The following is a 19,645-nucleotide window of genomic DNA, read 5'->3' as shown; positions in this document are numbered from 1 at the left end:
AAGCAAGCTGGAGTAGCCATTCTAATATCAAATAAAATCAATTTTCAACTAAAAGTCATCAAAAAAGATAAGGAAGGAGACTTCATATTCATCAAAGGAAAAATCCACCAAGATGAACTCTCAATCCTAAATATCTATGCCCCAAATACAAGGGCACCTACATAAGTAAAAGAAACCTTACTAAAGCTCAAAACACACATTGCACCTCACACAATAATAGTGGGAGATTTCAACACCCCACTCTCATCAATGGACAGATCATGGAAACAGAAATTAAACAGAGATGTAGACAGACTAAGAGAAGTCATGAGCCAAATGGACTTAACGGATATTTATAGAACATTCTATCCTAAAGCAAAAGGATATACCTTCTTCTCAGCTCCTCATGGTACTTTCTCCAAAATTGACCATATAATTGGTCAAAAAACGGGCCTCAACAGGTACAGGAAGATAGAAATAATCCCATGTGTGCTATCGGACCACGACGGCCTAAAACTGGTCTTCAATAACAATAAGGGAAGAATGCCCACATATACGTGGAAATTGAAATACTCTACTCAATGATAACCTGGTCAAGGAAGAAATAAAGAAAGAAATTAAAAACTTTTTAGAATTTAATGAAAATGAAGGTACAACATACCCAAACTTATGGGACACAATGAAAGCTGTGCTAAGAGGAAAACTCATAGCGCTGAGTGCCTGCAGAAAGAAAAAGGAAAGAGCATATGTCAGCAGCTTAACAGCACACCTATAAGCTCTAGAACAAAAAGAAGCAAATACACCCAGGAGGAGTAGAAGGCAGGAAATAATCAAACTCACAGCTGAAATCAACCAAGTAGATACAAAAAGGACCATAGAAAGAAAAAACAGAACCAAAAGTTGGTTCTTTGAGAAAATCAACAGGATAGATAAACCCTTAGCCAGACTAACGAGAGGACACAGAGAGTGCGTCCAAATTAAAAAAATCAGAAATGAAAAGGGAGACATAACTACAGATTCAGAGGAAATTCAAAAAATCATCAGATCTTACTATAAAAACCTATATTCAACAAAACTTGAAAATTTTCAGGAAATGGACAATTTCCTAGACAGATACCAGGTACCAAAGTTAAATCAGGAACAGATAAACCAGTTAAACAACCCCATAACTCCTAAGGAAATAGAAGCAGTCATTAAAGGTCTCCCAACCAAAAAGAGCCCAGGTCCAGACGGGTTTAGTGCAGAATTCTATCAAACCTTCATAGAAGACCTCATACCAATATTATCCAAACTATTCCACAAAATTGAAACAGATGGATCACTACCGGATACCTTCTACGAAGCCACAATTACTCTTATACCTAAACCACACAAAGACACAACAAAGAAAGAGAACTTCAGACCAATTTCCCTTATGAACATCGACGCAAAAATACTCAATAAAATTCTGGCAAACCGAATTCAAGAGCACATCAAAACAATCATCCTCCATGACCAAGTAGGTTTCATCCCAGGCATGCAGGGATGGTTTAATATACGGAAAACCATCAACATCATCAATTATATAAACAAACTGAAAGAACAAAACCACATGATCATTTCATTATGTGCTGAGAAAGCATTTGACAAAATTCAACACACCTTCATGATAAAAGTCCTGGAAGGAATAGGAATTCAAGGCCCATACCTAAACATAGTAAAAGCCATATACAGCAAACCAGTTGCTAACATTAAACTAAATGGAGAGAAACGTGAAGCAATCCCACTAAAAGCAGGGACTAGACAAGGCTGCCCACTCTCTCCCTACTAATTCAATATAGTTTATGAAGTTCTAGCCAGAGCAATCAGAGAACAAAAGGAGATCAAGGGGATACAGATCGGAAAAGAAGAGGTCAAAATATAACTATTTGCAGATGATATGATAGTATATTTAAGTGATCCCAAAAGTTCCACCAGAGAACTACTAAAGCTGATAATCAACTCCAGCAAAGTGGCTGGGTATAAAATTAACTCAAATAAATCAGTTGCCTTCCTCTATACAAAAGAGAAATAAGCCGAGAAAGAAATTAGGGAAATGAAACCCTTCATAATAGACCCAAATAATATAAAGTACCTCGGTGTGACTTTAACCAAGCAAGTAAAAGATCTGTACAATAAGAATTTCAAGACACTGAGGAAAGAAATTGAAGAAGACCTCAGAAGATAGAAAGATCTCCCATGCTCATGGATTGGCAGGATTAATATAGTAAAAATGGCCATTTTACCAAAAGCAATCTACAGATTCAATGCAATCCCCATCAAAATACCAATCCAATTCTTCAAAGAGTTAGACACAACTATTTGCAAATTCATCTGGAATAACAAAAAACCCAGGATAGCTAAAGCTATGCTCAACAATAAAAGGACTTCAGGGGGAATCACTATCCCTGAACTCAAGCAGTATTACAGAGCAATAGTGATAAAAACTGCATGGTATTGGTACAGAGACAGACAGATAGACCAATGGAATAGAATTGAAGACCCAGAAATGAACCCACACACCTATGGTCACTTGATTTTAGACAAAGGAGCAAAAACCATCCAATGGAAAAACGATAGCATTTTCAGCAAATGGTGCTGGTTCAACTGGAGGTCAACATGTAGAAGAATGCAGATCGATCCATGCTTATCACACTGTACAAAGTTTAAGTCCAAGTGGATCAAGGACCTCCACATCAAACCAGATACACTCAAACTAATAGAAGAAAAACTAGGGAAGCATCTGGAACACATGGGCACTGGAAAAAATTTCCTGAACAAAACACCAATGGCTTACACTCTAAGATCAAGAATCGACAAATGGGATCTCGTAAAGCAAAGCTTCTGTAAGGCAAAGAACACTGTGGTTAGGACAAAACGGCAACCAACAGATTGGGAAAAGATCTTTACCAATCCTCCAAGAGATAGAGGCCTTATATCCAAAATATACAAAGAACTCAAGAAGTTAGTCCGCAGGGAAACAAATAACCCTATTAAAAAATGGGATTCAGAGCTAAACAAAGAAGTCACAGCTGAGGAAAGCTGAATGGCTGAGAAACACCTAAAGAAATGTTCAACATCTTTAGTCATAAGGGAAATGCAAATCAAAACAACCCTGAGATTTCACCTCACACCAATGAGAATGGCTAAGATCAAAAACTCAGGTGACAGCAGATGCTGGCGAGGATTGGAGAAAGAGGAACACTCCCCATTGTTGGTGGAATTGCAGACAGGTAAAACTATTCTGGAAATCAGTCTGGAGGTTCCTCAGAAAATTGGACATTGGACTGCCTGAGGATGCAGCTATACCTCTCTTGGGCCTATACCCAAAAGATGCCCCTACATATAAAAAAGACACATGCTCCACTATGTTCATAGCAGCCTTATTTATAATAGCCAGAAACTGGAAAGAACCCAGATGCCCTTCAACAGAGGAATGGATACAGAAAATGTGGTACATCTACACAATGGAATATTACTCAGCTATCAAAAACAACGGCTTTATGCAATTTGTAGGGAAATGGTTGGAACCGGAAAATATCATCCTGAGTGAGCTAACCAATCACAGAAAGACATAAATGGTATGCACTCACTGATAAGTGGCTATTAGCCCAAATGCTTGAATTACCCTAGATCCCTAGAACAAACGAAACTCAAGACGGATGATCAAAATGTGAATGCTTCACTCCTTCTTTAAATGAGGAAAAAGAATACCCTTGACAGTGAAGGGAGAGGCAAAGATTAAAACAGAGACTGAAGGAACACCCATTCAGAGCCTGCCCCACATGTGGCCCATACATATACAGCCATCCAATTAGACAAAATTGATGAAGCAAAGAAGTGCAGACTGACAGGAGCCGGATGTAGATCGCTCCTGAGAGACACAGCCAGAATACAGCAAATACAGAGGCGAATGCCAGCAGCAAACCAATGAACTGAGATCAGGACCCCCGTTGAAGGAATCAGAGAAAGAACTGGAAGGGCTTGAAGGGGCTCGAGACCCCATATGTACAACAATGCCAAGCAACCATAACTTCCAGGGACTAAGCCACCACCTAAAGACTATACATGGACTGACCCTGGACTCTGACCTCATAGGTAGCAATGAATATCCTAGTAAGAGCACCAGTGGAAGGGGAAGCCCTGGGTCCTGCTAAGACTGAACCCCCAGTGAACTAGACTATGGGGGGGAGGGCGGCAATGGGGGGAGGTTTGGGAGGGGAACACCCATAAGGAAGGGGAGGTGGGAGGGGGATGTTTGCCCGGAAACCGGGAAAGGGAATAACACTCGAAATGTATATAAGAAATACTCAATTTAATAAAAAAACAAAAAAAAAACAAAAATAAACAAAAAAATCCACCACATATGTGAATGCATATATAGCTTTTTATTTTGCTCAGATTAATATCAGTTTTTAGTTCTAAGATCTCAGATGAGAAGTATTTATAGATATGACCCACATACACAAACTCTCCCGAGATCTTCAAAAACTTAGAGAATTTCATGAAAACATCTGAATATCTTCGTTGAAGACTTCTCCTTAGGCCTTAGGTTGCCCCACTCTGCTCGACTATGAATGACTCATGTTTAACCTGGGAGCTATGGGGATAGTCTGGGGCTTCAGTCAAGTCCAGCTCACCCCTTCTGCCTACTGTACCTGGATTCTGGCAGCCATCATCACCCAAAGCAATAGGGAAGTGGAAATGCATGGCTTTCATGTAAGGCACAGTGACCAACCAGATGGGATTCTGTTGAATTAAATCTAACATTCACATGGGTGCCTTTGCTAACTTTTCATATGTGCAGCTAAAAACTCTACAGGGCTCCTTTTGACCCTGTCCCAGATGGAGTTCCAACAAGTCACTCCTTGTGTCCTTCTCAGGTGAGTCTGGCCCTCCTCACTTCCCACACCTCATTACCTGCTGGATTTGATGGGGCTCTGGTTGTTCCTGTCCTTCTAGTCGTGGTGCTAAAGTGGCTCTCTGAAGGGAGAAGGGAGGAAAAAGGAAGCAGATTGTAAAACACAGCGGCTGCTTAATGGTTTACAGAAGTCACATCCTGAGAAGGGTCTCAGTATCGGTCCCCGAGGCCATTGAGGGGATGACACTGAAGAATCATAAAAAGTCATGGGTTCTGAAGCTAGAAATGCACATCAGTGCCCAAGAGTCACTGTTGCTCTAGCACTGGACCCAAGTCAAAGCCGGCCTTGTCAGCACAGAGAATTTTAGGACAACCCTGGCTAAATCAAGAGACACTGTCTCAAAACAAAACAGTGAGAGGAATGAAACTGGTCGGAGCTCTCTTTTTGTACAGCAGAAAAAAGGGTAAGGCAGATGCACGTTCTCTCGTGGGCTCGACATAAACTAAATGAAAAAGGAAGATGACACACGTATGACGAGATGACACAAGCCTGCACAACAGAACCAACAGGTGGATGGAGGAACAGCTAGTGTCATATGCCTGTACTTTTCTGAAGGCAAGATTGTCAGTGTGGTGCACGGCCGACCACTTGTGCTTGCTTGGTGGACTTGTTTGTTTGAGTCACGCTTTACTGAGGAAGTTTCTTTCAGCGCATGCTCCAGATTAAAATCATCAAAGTCTCTATATCCTGCAAAGAAGAAGACAATTTTAAGTTTAGGTAGTTTTTAAACTGAAGGAAAGATTGTAATATTTTCTTTGTCCTTATCATTATAATTTGTGGTTCTCAGAACTGAACCTAGGACCTAGAACGTACTAGGCAAGTGTTCACCACTGAGGCTGATGCTAAAATATACACTTGACATGGTGTTTGTCATTTAAAAAAATAAGGGGATGTGAATGCAAATGGAAAACGAAAATCCGAAGTAGCTATACTTACGCCAAGAAAAAAAAAATAGAGCAGAAGTCAAACACTCCATTGTGATAGAAAGAAAGAGACCATTACAAAATGCAAAAGGGCTAGTTCAGCAACAAGTCAAATGCATTTGAGATATGTGTGTGTGTTTGTGTATGTGTCTGTGTGTGTGTGTGTGTGTGTCCATTGTCAGGCACCCAAACATATGTGTCAATCATTAATAGATATGAACATAGAATGTAACACAGTAATAAGAAACTTCCATGATCAAATGGATGACCTAAGCATGGGGAGAAACAGTGGGTTTTACAAGTGTTCTTTGCAAATGCACACATAGGGAACATCACAGATCATGTGATAATACACGAAGCACATTCCAGCGGTGATTATGGAAGAGTGGGATCATATCAAGTCTCTTTTCTGACTACAACAGCATGAAACTAAAACTGAATGGTGAGAGAGACAGCTCACAAATACGTCGAAATTAAACAACACTCTTCTCGACAATCCATAAGTCAACGAAAACCTACTAGACGGAAACCAAACAGGATCCAGAGACAAGGGCAAATGGGATCACAATACAATCAATCAGAAAGCAGTCCTGACCGGAAGCCTGCAATACATCAGCCCTCATGTTACACCTCAGAAAGCTAGAAAGCAGAACAAAGGGAAAGCCAAGCAGAGCAAAGCATGTTTAAAAAACAACAAAGTAGGTAATCTAAAGGAAACGATTGAAATTTATTTATTTGTGTGTGTGTGTCTGTGTGTGTGTGTGTGTGTGTGTGTGTGTGTTTATGTTTTGGGGTGCCATGTATGTTTCTGCATGGCATGCATACAGTGCCTTTAGAGGCCAGAAGAGGGTGTCAAGTCCTGTACAACTGGAGTACAGATGACTGTGGTCTGTCATGTGGATGTTAGGGATCAAACAAACCCATGTCCTGTGGAAAAGCAGTCAGTGATCTTTACTGCTGGGTCATTTCTGGAACCCCACAGAAGAAGAGGTTATATATAAGGATTAATTCAGAAAGCTGAATATCACACACTTTGTCTTAAATGGGAGAGTCTAGATTTTAATTTTTATTTATTTTTAATTTTTAAAAATTACACATATGTGTGTATCTGTGGACATAGGTACAGGTGCTCTTAGAAACCAATAGTGAATGTCAGTTCCCTAGGAGGTAGAGCTAGCAGCCCGCCATGGATGCTGGGAACCAAAATCTTAATGACTAAGCTAGTTTTCAAGTCTGACTCTAGATTTTAAACAAGCACTCAAGGAACAGAACAAATAAAATCACATATCACAAATCCTAGGACGCAGTTCAGAATAAGTGAAAGCCCTTTGTGGCCAGTGTGAAAAGTGACAGGGCCAACATTGGTCAGTGACAGGCACGAACTACAACTTGGCAATAATATAAAAGTCAAAAATACAAAATGATCTAAAATCCGTATAAGCGGTACTCGACCTGAATGCTACAAAGCTGCCAAAAATAAAAGCAAAATAATAGTAGTATAAAATACACAACCTAGAAATAAACTTGAACGTAACTCTTACAGAGAGTTGAAAATGTACAAAGGGTTGAGGATAGTGTCTTCAGGAATCACTGGTGGGAAAACACAAAAGAATAAAATTAGACCTTTATTCCAATACAGTAACTGAATCATAATTAATTTGCAATTTATTAAATGTGATACCCAATCCTGAAGAGCTACTAAAAGAAGTAGCAGGCATTGTTCTGGCTTATGGTTTCCTGAAGAGCATTCCCAAAGCACAGGCAAAAGAGGAAACTGCAGCAGTGAGGCGGAGCTTACAGGCCCAGGGCTCACTCTACAAGTGGAAAGCCCTGGGTTCAATTCCCAGCACCACAAAACAAGGAGACTAACATCCATCCAACCAAAATGCTTCACCACAGCTAAAGAATGACCCATGCAATAAGTGACATTTTCCACAAAGAAATGATGTTCATGGTCAACCGATGAATTAAAAGATAATGTACGACAAGTCTAATCTTTGAGGAAACAGAAATTGCAAGTACAATGAAGCTAGCTTTAATCCTAGCCCATGGAAAATGGTATGGACACTCCTGAAAAGTAAGCATAGAATTATCCTATAATCCAGTTATATGAAGCTTGGGAACTGAGGTTGGTAAATCAGAGGCATTGCACAATCACGCTCAGTGCACAACTATTCACAGTAGCCAAGTTATGGGGAAAAAAACTCACTCAAACTTTATATAGGTAAATGAATACGGAAAATGTTATTAGACTAGGGTAATGGCTTGGTGATAGCACACTTACTTGGTGTGTGCAAAAGGCCTTTATTTTTGAGACTGTAACTACAACACTTCTCTCTTCCCTCCCTCCAAATCTTCCCATATACCCCTCCAAACAGCACTGTCAGCCCCACTTAAATGGAACCACCCAGTGTATCATACTCAACCTGCCCAAAGCTACAGGTTCATGTGGTCCCTCTCTACAACCTGGCGATTACTGCTAGTGCCAAGCTTACAAATGCACCGAAAAAGTTTCTGAGTCAAAAGCTTACAGCCTAGTAGCCAAGTCTTGCTTCTTTTCAGAGTCCTTTACATATTACTTCCAAATCCTGAACATGGGATTCAGTATTATCAAGTCCACCTCTTATAATATTCCTTCCACAGTGACACAGGGGAGATCAAGGTCCCCTCTGGGATTCCGAGTCACACTGACAACAGGACTTAAAAACAGACTCACGAAGAACCACATGGACGATTTATTAGAGTTCAGAAGAAGAACCCCAGGACTGGCAAGCTGTAGAGCCCTAGCAGCTCTGAGAGGACGAAAAAGGAGAAGGGCCAAGCCATGCTGTTTAAGCTGCCATGGAGGTTAGGCTCATGGCCAGCAAGCAGCCACATGTAGGGTTACAGGGTTTAAGGAAAGAGTAGGGAGGCCCAAAATGCTGGGGATAAAGACCCCAGTACTAAGGAAAGAACACTTAGAAAAGAGATAGAAAATGTGAAAAATATGTATGCTTTTCTGACTTGGTCATAGGGTAGGACTTAGAACCTTTTAGATGACTGGTTGGTAAGTTTCTGAGCAATGGTGGTGGGGATCGTGGAAAAGAAAAATACAGTGTCTCATTTTTAAAAACATTCTATCTTTTCAGTAAGGTTTTAGCTGGTGAGCCAAGCTTTCTATGGTGATCCCTTACCAAAGGGATCGAACAAGTCTCCACTCAGACCGGAGATCTTATCCTCTTGACCGACACTAACAGTCCCATAAACCAGTAGAGATGGACAGTTCTCTCTCTAGCCCTGGGCCCAAAGCACTACCCCAGAAACACACACTTGAATGCTCACCAAACTTACAGAACAAGCGGCCCATTAAGCAGTTTTCCCTGAGATACCAGTGTGGAAATAATGTGAAATTATTTCGCCTGTTTTATTGCTCCGCTCCCCTTCTCATATTCTGGTCCATCTAATTACTGCTGCTCATAAGGAGATTCAAGACTTGTGTGTGAGCTGGATGATGGCTTAGGGGCAGCTAATTTGAAAGTGGAAATCTTTCCTCAGCAAAGGCAGAGTGATACTCTGCACCTACGTAGGCAAGAAATATATATATAAATATATTTTTTGTTTATTTAATATATGTTATTGATACACACACACACATAAAATCAATGAGTGTGCAAGAACACTTGAAGATCAGAAGAGGGCATCGGATCCCCTAAAACTGGACTTAGAGGCATCTGCGAGTTATCGTTTGGATGCTGGGAACTGAATCCAGGTCCTCTCGAGAGCCTCTCTACTCCCAGGAACTGGGAGTCAGCAGAAGTTGTACTACAGGCGCAAGGCAAGCCTGGTATTCACAGCGATTTCAAGTACACCTTGGTGTACATGTCAAGTCCTTGGCCAGGCAGGGCTACACGCTGAAACCCTACAAAGAGGAGGAGGAAGGTATATCATGAAGGAGGCCTCTTGAAGATGGAAACGGACTGGAGTGAAGCATCTCTAGCCAAGGCAGGGCAAGGATTTTAGTTTCAGTCCAGCTACAAACTACCCTGTGGCTCTTTATTGCACACCGTTTTCTTTAAGGACTTTTGTCCCTTCCAACAGCTCAAAGTATGGTTCTCCATAAAGCCAGTCACTGCCAATCCCTTCCTAGAGTGAGAAGGTAGACTCGTAGGGCATATAAAATTTAACAAAATGCCTCTGGTTCCTCGGGCTACGTGTAAATTGTTCAGAGGGCTCTGTGGCGACAGCTTTGGTGAGCCATCACCCATGCAGGGTTGGAACTTCAAAACCAAACTTTGTAGATGTATGTGCAGATGTGTGTGTGTATGTTTCTAGGTTTGGGTTCACACACACCTTTGTGGGTATTTGAAGGCCCTTCTTTTTTTGAGATAAAATCTTTCATACATACACAGAACATAGCAATTAAGTCAAGTCAGCTTGCTACTCAGTGCCAAGGATCTGCTCTCCCCCTTTCACCAACAATGAGCGCACTTGCATGTGTGCCACTAGCCTTGACTCATCACGTGGGTGTTTGGTATTGAGCTCAGACTCTTGTGCTTATGCATCAATCACTTTACTGACTGAACACTCTCCCCAGCCTCTGTGGTGAGCTTTGGTGATGCGGCTGCCTTTCAGTCACACAGTTTCTTCTCAGTAACTAAGCCTCAATAAATTAATTGATTTACCAAGCTAACAGACACGCCAAAGTGGATGAAAGCCCATGAAGCCTCAACTCTACACAAAGAACTACATGCAACTAAGAAATGCTCAGACTTTGATAGTCTTCCCTGGGGAAGAGAAGGTCAATTTTTACCCAATACCAAGTAGTCAGTACTGAAAACATAAACATACAAGCAACATTAGACAGGTTGAATAGGTTATATTTATGTAAGTAGGAAAATCTATACATAGTTGCATGTAACAACAGTTAATGAAAAAGGAGGTCATGGACTTGGAAGAGAGCAAGGAAGAGTAGATGGGAGTCATTTTAACATTTTATTTTATTTTATTTTCATCCTGTGTATGTGTGAATGCCCAAGGCAACCAGAGGCATCAGAGCCTATGAGCTAGAACTCCAGGCAGTTGTGAGCCATCTGCCAAGGGTACTAGGCACCAAACTCAGTTCTTCTGGAAGAGTAAAATACACTTCCAAATACTGAGCCATCTCTCCAGCCCACATGGAAGGGTTTGGTGGGAGGAGAAGTGGAGGGAATGGAAAAATGTTGGGATTATGTTATAATTTCAAAAGTCAAAGTGATAATTATTAAGACACAATTAATCATGTCCCTTCCCCGCCCCAACCAGAGAATCATTATGTCCTGGCTATCACCCCACATCCCTGTGGGATCACTGGGTAGATGAGTTCTAACATTTCTGCACAAAGAATGTCCAAGAGGCCTGAGGCAAGACACCTTTGGTAGAGCCGCTGAGACACTACCCCACTGTACACTCAACATGTTTGTCACACTTAGACCTGCATTGTGAGTAACATAGATATTACCAAATGAGACACATGCAAAATCATGAATACCAGACATGTGCAAAATAGCAGAATCCAGGCTACAAAAGAAGAAGACTGCATGCACAGTCCACTTAGCTTACTGTGTGCTCATTAACCACCACTTAGTGGAACAAAAAAGTACTTAGTCCCCTGCAATGGGTCTGAGTCATTTCAGCTGTCCCCTCGCTTAACACACATATTGTTGAATTTTCATTTATGGTTTTCAGAAGATCTTACACTGTTTTTTAAAACCATATATGGAAGTTGTCTAGATATGATCTTTTCTGAGAATCCATTGTGGTTTTATGTAAAAAAAAACTGTGACATCATGACACATAATGATATAATGATAACATATGATAACATAACATAATGATATAATGTTCAATTTCCTGTAATGCATGCAATCCCTCAGGGGTGTTCTCATTTCGAGTGTCAAAGCATACACAGTTGATATTTTGTGAGGCAGAAATCACTATAATATGTAACTAAGCTAGCTTCTAAGGTATTGGAGATAGAGTTATTATCTTGTATTATCTGGACAGGCTCAAAGTGAATTCTAGGGTCATGATAAGGAAAGAAGAGTGATAATCAGACAACATGTGGTCAGTGGATCAGGGGAAGGAGCCATGATCCATGAGATGAAGACACATTTCACAAAACAAAAAGAAACAGAACAAACAATAAGAACAAACTCAGGAAAGGCAAAGAAACTAGAGTATTCAGAGGAGGACACTGCTGCTAAAGCTGAACTTTATTCTAGTGGGAATCTTTCAGCCACCTAATAACCAAAATGTAAATGGATGGATTTGTGTAGCTTTCGGCATCTAAGTTCAAAGCAGAAATAGAGAGACTCTTTCCCCCTTTCTCCTATCTATATAACAATCTATCACAGGCCTGGAGAACAGTAAGAACATTGTATTCTTTGCCTGAAAGAATTTTCCACAGCAGGTGACATTTGTTTAAAATAAACCATGTGCTCGCCTTTGTTCTTCTGAGGTCTGCAGTATTTATTGGGAAATCTCTCCACATCCTATTAAGCTACCTCTTGAATGTCACACTTTTAACAAGAAAATATTCTTTTTGTAAAAAAAAATGGAGTCCTACTTACAATTATGTATATTCTAACTGGGCAATATGACTGGCAAAGGCCTTAATTAAGGTTCATCATTCACACCTAGTGCATTATTAAGCCTTTGCTACACATTGGCATTTGTGAACATTGTACCATGGCCTTCTCATCTGCACAGCTTCTTGCAAATACTGTGATTACAAAGGACTTGTGAAAGCTGAGATGACAAAGAATGGCATTCCACTCACCTGAGGGACACACCCTTTGCCCACACTAATCTAAATCCAGAAGAAAGGCTATCAAGACACCACATCTATCCACAGGAAACTGGTTAGCTGTTCTTATATTTTAGTGAGATACAAAGTAGTTAAGAATGGGGCATGGAGAGGAAGGAAGGATTCCATTGAAATCCAGGAACACTCAGGAGCATGGCTCTGCTGATATTTTGAGCTCTGGGGAATTCTACTCTGGGAAATTGAAAAAAAATTATGATTTCTTTTCAAATTTTAAGTTATGCAGTTTATTGTACAGTTTTCTTCTGCATAAAAAGCAGAAACCCTGATAACCTGAACTCAATTCCTTCAACCGATGTAGAGGTGAGAGATTATCAACTCCATAACGTTTCTTGGACTTCCAGAGGCACCATGGTACATATCAATCTTTTTTGTGTGTGTGTGTCTCTCTGTCTCTCTATCTCTCTCTCTCTTCTTACACATATACATACACATACACATTAATGTACACACTCTTGCGCATGCAAGCGCACGCACACACACACACACACGCACACACACACTCACTCATGCTCACACTAAATTACCCAAAATGTAAGCTCTCAGCTGCTCCTGACACCATGGCTTCTGTCTGCCGTCATGGACTCTAACCTTCTGGAAACATCATCCTAATTTTATTTTTAATTTGCTTTGGCCATGGTGTCTTTCAAAGCAATAAAGAAGTAAATAATACCTACTGTCAGGTATTCAGTCTTTAATGGATCAAATGTTGCTGTGTGGCCAGTTGTTAATGTATACTTTAATCCACTGTGTCCCAGCAGCCCTAAGAAAGCAGTGCAACACAGATACCTACAGTGTCCAAACATAAGAAATAGTCTGACAAGACTTCCTAAAAGCTGACTGGAAGCCAGTCTTCTCCTATCTGCCCTCGGAAGATGGTGAACTCTCAGCTTCTCCAGCCCCACATCTGTGTAGATGCTGCCCTGCCCCCGCCCTGAGGATAATGGACTGAACCCCTGAACCTGTAAGCTGGCCCCACTTTTTCCTAAAAGCAGGAACCATAGAGGTTGGCAAGGAAAAAGACAATGGACAAATGGGTTCTGTCTTTGATTAGAGTACTGAGCACTCCTTGAAGGAGGAGATAGTGAAGATACACTACTTTACACCTATCCTGTGATCAAAAATTATTACACAGATCAATAAGGAGGCAACAGAGAATCATTGATAGAGTGTTTGTCTTGCACACACAAGGTCATGGTTTCCAGCCTCAGTACTCGAAAGAATGGAAAGAAGGGAGGGAAAATGGAGGAGGGTGTGGTTGAAACATTAGAAATTATAGCGTGTCAAATGACTATCTTTCCAGTGTCTTTTTCTCCCTCAATGACCTGCTCCACCTCACACTGTACACAGTGTACTAATGAACGCTCATAAACAAATCATAAGCACAAAAACACACGTGTCAAACTATGCTTTGAAGTCAGAGCAAGTTATAATGTGGGATGCCTCAATAGTTATGGTTTCTAAAAGCAAAGATAGATCATCTTCGACTGGTCCTTAGTTTTTATCTAATACCTGTCTGCAATTTTCATGTCCTCTTTACATGGGTACATGGGTATGTTACCTTCTTCATCTTCTAGATTTTCCCAGCATTCTCTGCTGACTTAACAGTCAGCCTGTAAGAGAGGGTGTGTGCTCCTGGCACTGTTTGTTGCCAGCCAAGGCAGGCGGGTGTGCACTTGTGTGTTCTTTCTTTACACTCAAGAGGGAGGAAAATGGACTCCCATTTTGGAGTAATTGCCTTAGAACTATCTGCAAAAGCAAACAGACTCTTAAAAATCCCTCTGGTGCATTTGTATCTTTGGCCTTTTGCAAGAAGGGGAAAGAAGGAAGAGAAAGGACGACTGACTGAGAAGGTTGTTCTCATTCCCACTGCTGGCGAGGGGTTTGATTTCCTAAGTATTAATCAAAATCACTCTTGATTATAGCAAAAACAACCTTTGCTATAAATTTAATGAAATTAATGAGAATATATGGTAATTCTGAGCAATCTTGCTCTAGAGATTAAAGAACAGCCTGCCAGGAAACATACGAATAAAGCTTTAAGATCAAAATTTGCATAATTATGTTTCTTCCCTACACTGCCCACCCCACCCCCAGCATAACTAGCAGTGCTAAGGCTATGAAAAAAGATGTTTAAAGTCAGGTTGGCAAAGCCTGGGTTTCCCCCTGAGCCGGAACATCCTTTTCCAATACTGTTTTCATGTTTTTAAAACTCATGCCTGCCAGACTAACAGATAGCCAATGACAATTGACCAAAATTACAGAGTACACAGGATTTGAGCCCTCCTCTTAAATTCTTAAATGAAAAAAAACCAAGACCTTCTCCCTTAGGAAACTGCTTTCCTGCCACTTTGGTCCATATGAATCTGTGTGTCCTGCTTTATGGAAGTGTCCTGCCAAGTCGTAGCCTAAGATGACAAGCATTGTTTAATGATACCAGACAGAAAGGCTCGCCCCTCCACTACTACTCCCTCAACAGAGGCTGTGAAGGCCTCAGCCCAGTCTACCACGTGCCCCCTCTATCAGCACAACAAACTCTGGTCCTTTCAGGAGGATATATGTTTGTTCCAAGAGTACAGACAAAGCAGTAGCCGCCTGTTTCCTGAGAATGTAAGGACACTCAGGACAGTGCACACATTACAGGTGTTTGTGCCCTTGGCCCCACCCTCAAAAAGATCTTTATAATTGCAAAAAATCCTGTAAAATGTCAACAGGCCCATTTCCCCCATTCAATGAGTAGTTCTTGGCTTTGTGATAAGGCTATAGCTGAAAGGTTAACAGTCTTTGATCAGAGGGAACAGAAATCATCATTTTTCGTTATCTGCCTCTATACAGAGAAAAAGCAGAGAAGAGGAAAGTGTCAGGAACAGCTGGCCCTGTTTACAGAGAACTTCAAGCTGGATGCCACACACATCTGTGTAATTAAAACATTATGTCCTCAGGCATGCATGTCTGTATCCTTGCTCCATCCAAACACCTGGGGAACAGTAAAAAAAATACATAAATAAAAGAGCACATGGGTGTCCACAGACAATAGCTAGACACAGGAAGCATTCCAAAGTGGTTCTACCATTTTTCTGTGTTTCAGTCAACATTTATTAGTGATTCAAAGCTCTTCTTGAGTGAATTTGTTTTTCTTATTTAAGCCACTTCTGTTTCTCTGGAAGTTCCTCTTACTCTGAGGAAGAATGGAATGTGCCATGCGTTGCTGCTGAGAGTAGAACATGGTAGGAACACTTTAGAGACCCCAGAAGTTTCTTAAGACATAAAATATATATGTGCTCCATTAGTCAGGAATGCCCCTCCTTGGTCTCTCAGACATGTTTCATTTGTAATAAAAAACAAAGTAACTCAAGCATCTATTTTCAGGAGAAACACGTGGAATACGGAAAATTACCCAAGAACAATAAAAAGGGTGATGCTGGCCAATCACATATCACTTGTAACACTACTGAGCAGACAGCAACACAGCCATCTTCCATTGCATGACAAGCAGAAGTGCAGGATCACTGGGGCAGTCCAGTCTGCTGAAAGGAATACAAGAAGAAACAGGGTGGGGAGAGAGGAGAAGGAAGGAAGAGAGAAGTAAAACTAGAGAAAGGTGAGGACAGGTCATCTCCTATGATGCAGTCCAGCTACGCAGTGGGCTATCAGTCAGGTGCAAAGGCACAGAATCCAGAGCCATGCTGCAGCTAGAATGCACCTTGACAGCGTGTGTAACTGCAGTCTCTGTGCCTGGGATTATCTGATGGTAGGGACCAAGCAAGTTCTGAACCAAGTGAGGAACAGCCCAGCCCATCTCTCCACTCTCGGACTTCTAGTCTTGTTGCTGGGACAAACACTTGACAGAAGCAACTTACAGAGGAAGGCCTCACACTGACTCGAGTCTTAGAGGATAAAGTGCATCATGATGAGGGAAGCCTAACAGAGTGGCTCGGTAAGGGACCACAGGAGTCAGCAGATGACATGTCTCACATCTTAGTGGATCAGGAGTTCTGCAGCTCCCATCTGCAGCAGTGATGCCCTGTATAATGTGTGCTGAGAAGAAGGATGAGAAATGGCCAAGTATTCAGGGTGTGAGATGGAGAGAGGGAGGTCTTATGTCTTAAGGACCATAAATATACCTGACTTCCAACCAAAACCTAAGCCTGACTGCCCAAGCAGGAAACCAGCTGTGCACATGAGCATGAGGAACTGGGTGCTACGATTCCAATGTCAGAAAAACCTATTCTATTTCAAACAGTCAAACAGGGTTAGGGAGACCTCTGAGTAACGTTACTGCTGCACAAGCATAAGAGCCTGAGTTCAGGTGTGCAGCAGCCATGTAAAGGCCGCATGTGGTGGTTTCTCGGCTGTAAATCTAGCACTGGGTATGTGTTATCTGGCTTACAACCACCCACACTCCAGTTCAAGGAGATCTGGCGCCCTCTTCTGGCACTGCATTCGGGTGATGCACTTACGAATGAGCAGCCAAAGCAGACACAAAAGGGCAAATAAATAAATATATTTTTAAAAGTAGAGAACAATTGAAGACACATGGTGTTGCCCTCTACCCATGACATGTATGCAGATGTCTTCAGAATTACTGAACCACAGGATCTCAAAAGTTTACTGACATAACTACAGGTTCACAGAGTTGTAAGAAGCAACATAAGAGGTTTCTTGTGCTTTGCTCAGTTTCCTCCAAAAGTCACATTATGGCAAAACATAGTCTATCATCACAATAAAAATACTGAAATTCACACAACCATACACTGGGTTTAGACTTCCGCTGTTTTATCTTCATTCATTGGAGAATGTTTGCTCATCCATACTTTTGTCAAATGTGTCATGTGACCCCACCACAGTCCAGACAAAGAAGAGTTACATCACTATAATGGCCCCTTCTCCTCACCTCCGATTAACACACATACTTGTCTCTACCTCTCCTAGGTCTCCATCCACTACCCACCTCAGACCCCAAATGACCACTAATTTGTTTTTTGCCTCCATAGTGAGGTAATTCCAACAAAGTCATACTTGTGGCATCATACTGCTTGAAGTGTTTACCACTGTCTGAGTCCATTCACTCCAACTGTGAAGCCATCTCTCCCAATGGAGTGCACCAAGTGATTGTTACAGTTCATTCCATTGTCTGGGTCATATGCGCTCATTCCAGTATCAGGCAATTTCAAATAAAGCTGTTATGAAAATTAATGAATGAGAAGCCTGGTGAGGCAGAGAGCTACCATATAAAAGGAATCAGAGAATAAGAAGACACACAGACCATCTTCTTACTTCAACTTCCCCACTATGCCTGGTTCAAAACAAAATCACTATAGCTCTGTGCTTGTGAATGGAAAATTTGGGATATATCTGTTCTTCCTTCCATTGAACTGAAAAACACCTACCCTCTTGAACATCCTAGGGATATAACATTAAATAAAACAGACCAAAAAACCTGTTTGTGTACGAATCATATATTCAACTGGACTTAATGGATAATATTCTGTAACTATACATTTCAAAAACTTGGTCAAAACCAAGCATCCTGGCACATTCCTAGGCTACATAGCAAAACAAAACATGGGTGGAGGAATGTAGCTCAGTCAGTGAAGTGTTCCCTGTCTCCCTCTCTCCATCTCTGTCTGTCTCTCTCTCTGACTCTATGTCTTTCTGTCTCTCTGTCTTTGTCTCTCTATCTTTGTCTCTATCTTTCTGCCTCTCTAGCTCTCTCTTTCTCTTGTGTGTGTGTGTGTGTGTGTGTGTGTGTGTGTGTGTGTGTGTGTGCATGCGTGTATAGACTAGAGACTATGGTCCATCATCAGAAGCTGTTCATGTTATACATGCACACACAAAACTTTAGAAAGTAGTTAAGGGTGTTGCTGCTAATTTCAGATATATGAAAAAAAATCTTAAGTTTTCTCAGGCAACAATATTCATGAGTTAGAGAAATGGAGGTGGAGGAAAAGATCCTATTCATAACAGGAAGCTATACTATACAATGCTTGGCAACAGCCCTATGAGAAATGATAATGAATAAGATTATGAAAACAAACCCAAAGTTAAAAGAATTACATAGATCACATTTGAATGGGAAATATCAATAATGTAAAAGAAAATTACTTCTTTTAAGATTTTCTTAAATTATGCATACAGGGGCCGAGGGGTTAAATCTGTATTAGTGCAGTCCCTACAGAGAGGGCCTTAGATACTCTGGACCTGGAGCTATGGTGGTTGTAAGTAACCTGACCGGGGTGCTGGCAACTGATTTCCAGCATCTGCATGGCTGCTTATATCTGTAACTCCAGTGCCAGGGGATCGAACACCTTCCTGACCTCTGAGGGAGCAAAGCACCACATGATACACACCCATGCATGTAGGAAAAATATTTCTAGTGATAAAATAGTAAACAATAAATCTAAAACAATATTTTAAAGACCAAGGTAGGCCAGGAATAGTGGGGCAGGCCTCTAGTGGCAGCACTGTAAACACTAAGGCGGAGGATTGAGATTTTGTGGCAGACTGAGCTACACAGGAAGATCTTCTCTAAAAAATAAAAAATCAATGGTAGTGGGGAGGAATCCTAATAGCATTTAAAACTTTGAAAATTTTATTCTCAGCTGTAAGTGGCAGAAACTTACAGGTAAGTAGATCTCAAAAACAAAGCATAATTTTAGAAAGACAAGGTTGGAGCTGTGCATAGAGCTCAAAAGCATTTGGCTAGTAAGCGACTATGATAGGTTCAATCCCTTGTTTATATTATATTCTCTTGGTTTTGTTGTACTAGATTATAAACTGAGAGCAAAAAAGAATATTTTACGTCCTTGTCTGTTAACACAAAGTACATGACTTGATAAACCAAAGATACTGACTTTTTCAAATAAGTCAATAAGGAAATTATCAGTCCTTTCATATACTACTTAAGATTAGGGCAAACAATGGGAATGACTTGCATAGATAGACAGACAGACAGACAAATC

The 19,645-nt window shown here is 41.0% G+C and overlaps 1 long non-coding RNA gene across 4 annotated transcripts in view; it reads right to left on the bottom strand.

Moving 5' to 3' along the window:
• Positions 1-19,645, bottom strand: part of LOC134481138 (uncharacterized) — a 77,114-nt gene that overhangs the window by 23,426 nt on the left and 34,043 nt on the right. For all 4 annotated transcript variants that reach the window (XR_010056421.1, XR_010056422.1, XR_010056423.1 and 1 more), the window contains exon 4: positions 4,918-5,606. This is a non-coding gene — a long non-coding RNA (uncharacterized LOC134481138). The remainder of the gene's footprint in view (positions 1-4,917; positions 5,607-19,645) is intronic.

This window comes from Rattus norvegicus, chromosome 12 (genome assembly GCF_036323735.1).
Source record: "Rattus norvegicus strain BN/NHsdMcwi chromosome 12, GRCr8, whole genome shotgun sequence".
Lineage (NCBI taxonomy): Eukaryota > Metazoa > Chordata > Mammalia > Rodentia > Muridae > Rattus > Rattus norvegicus.
The sequence above is the reverse complement of the archived record's forward strand: the minus strand, read 5'-3'. Positions and strand labels throughout refer to the sequence as shown.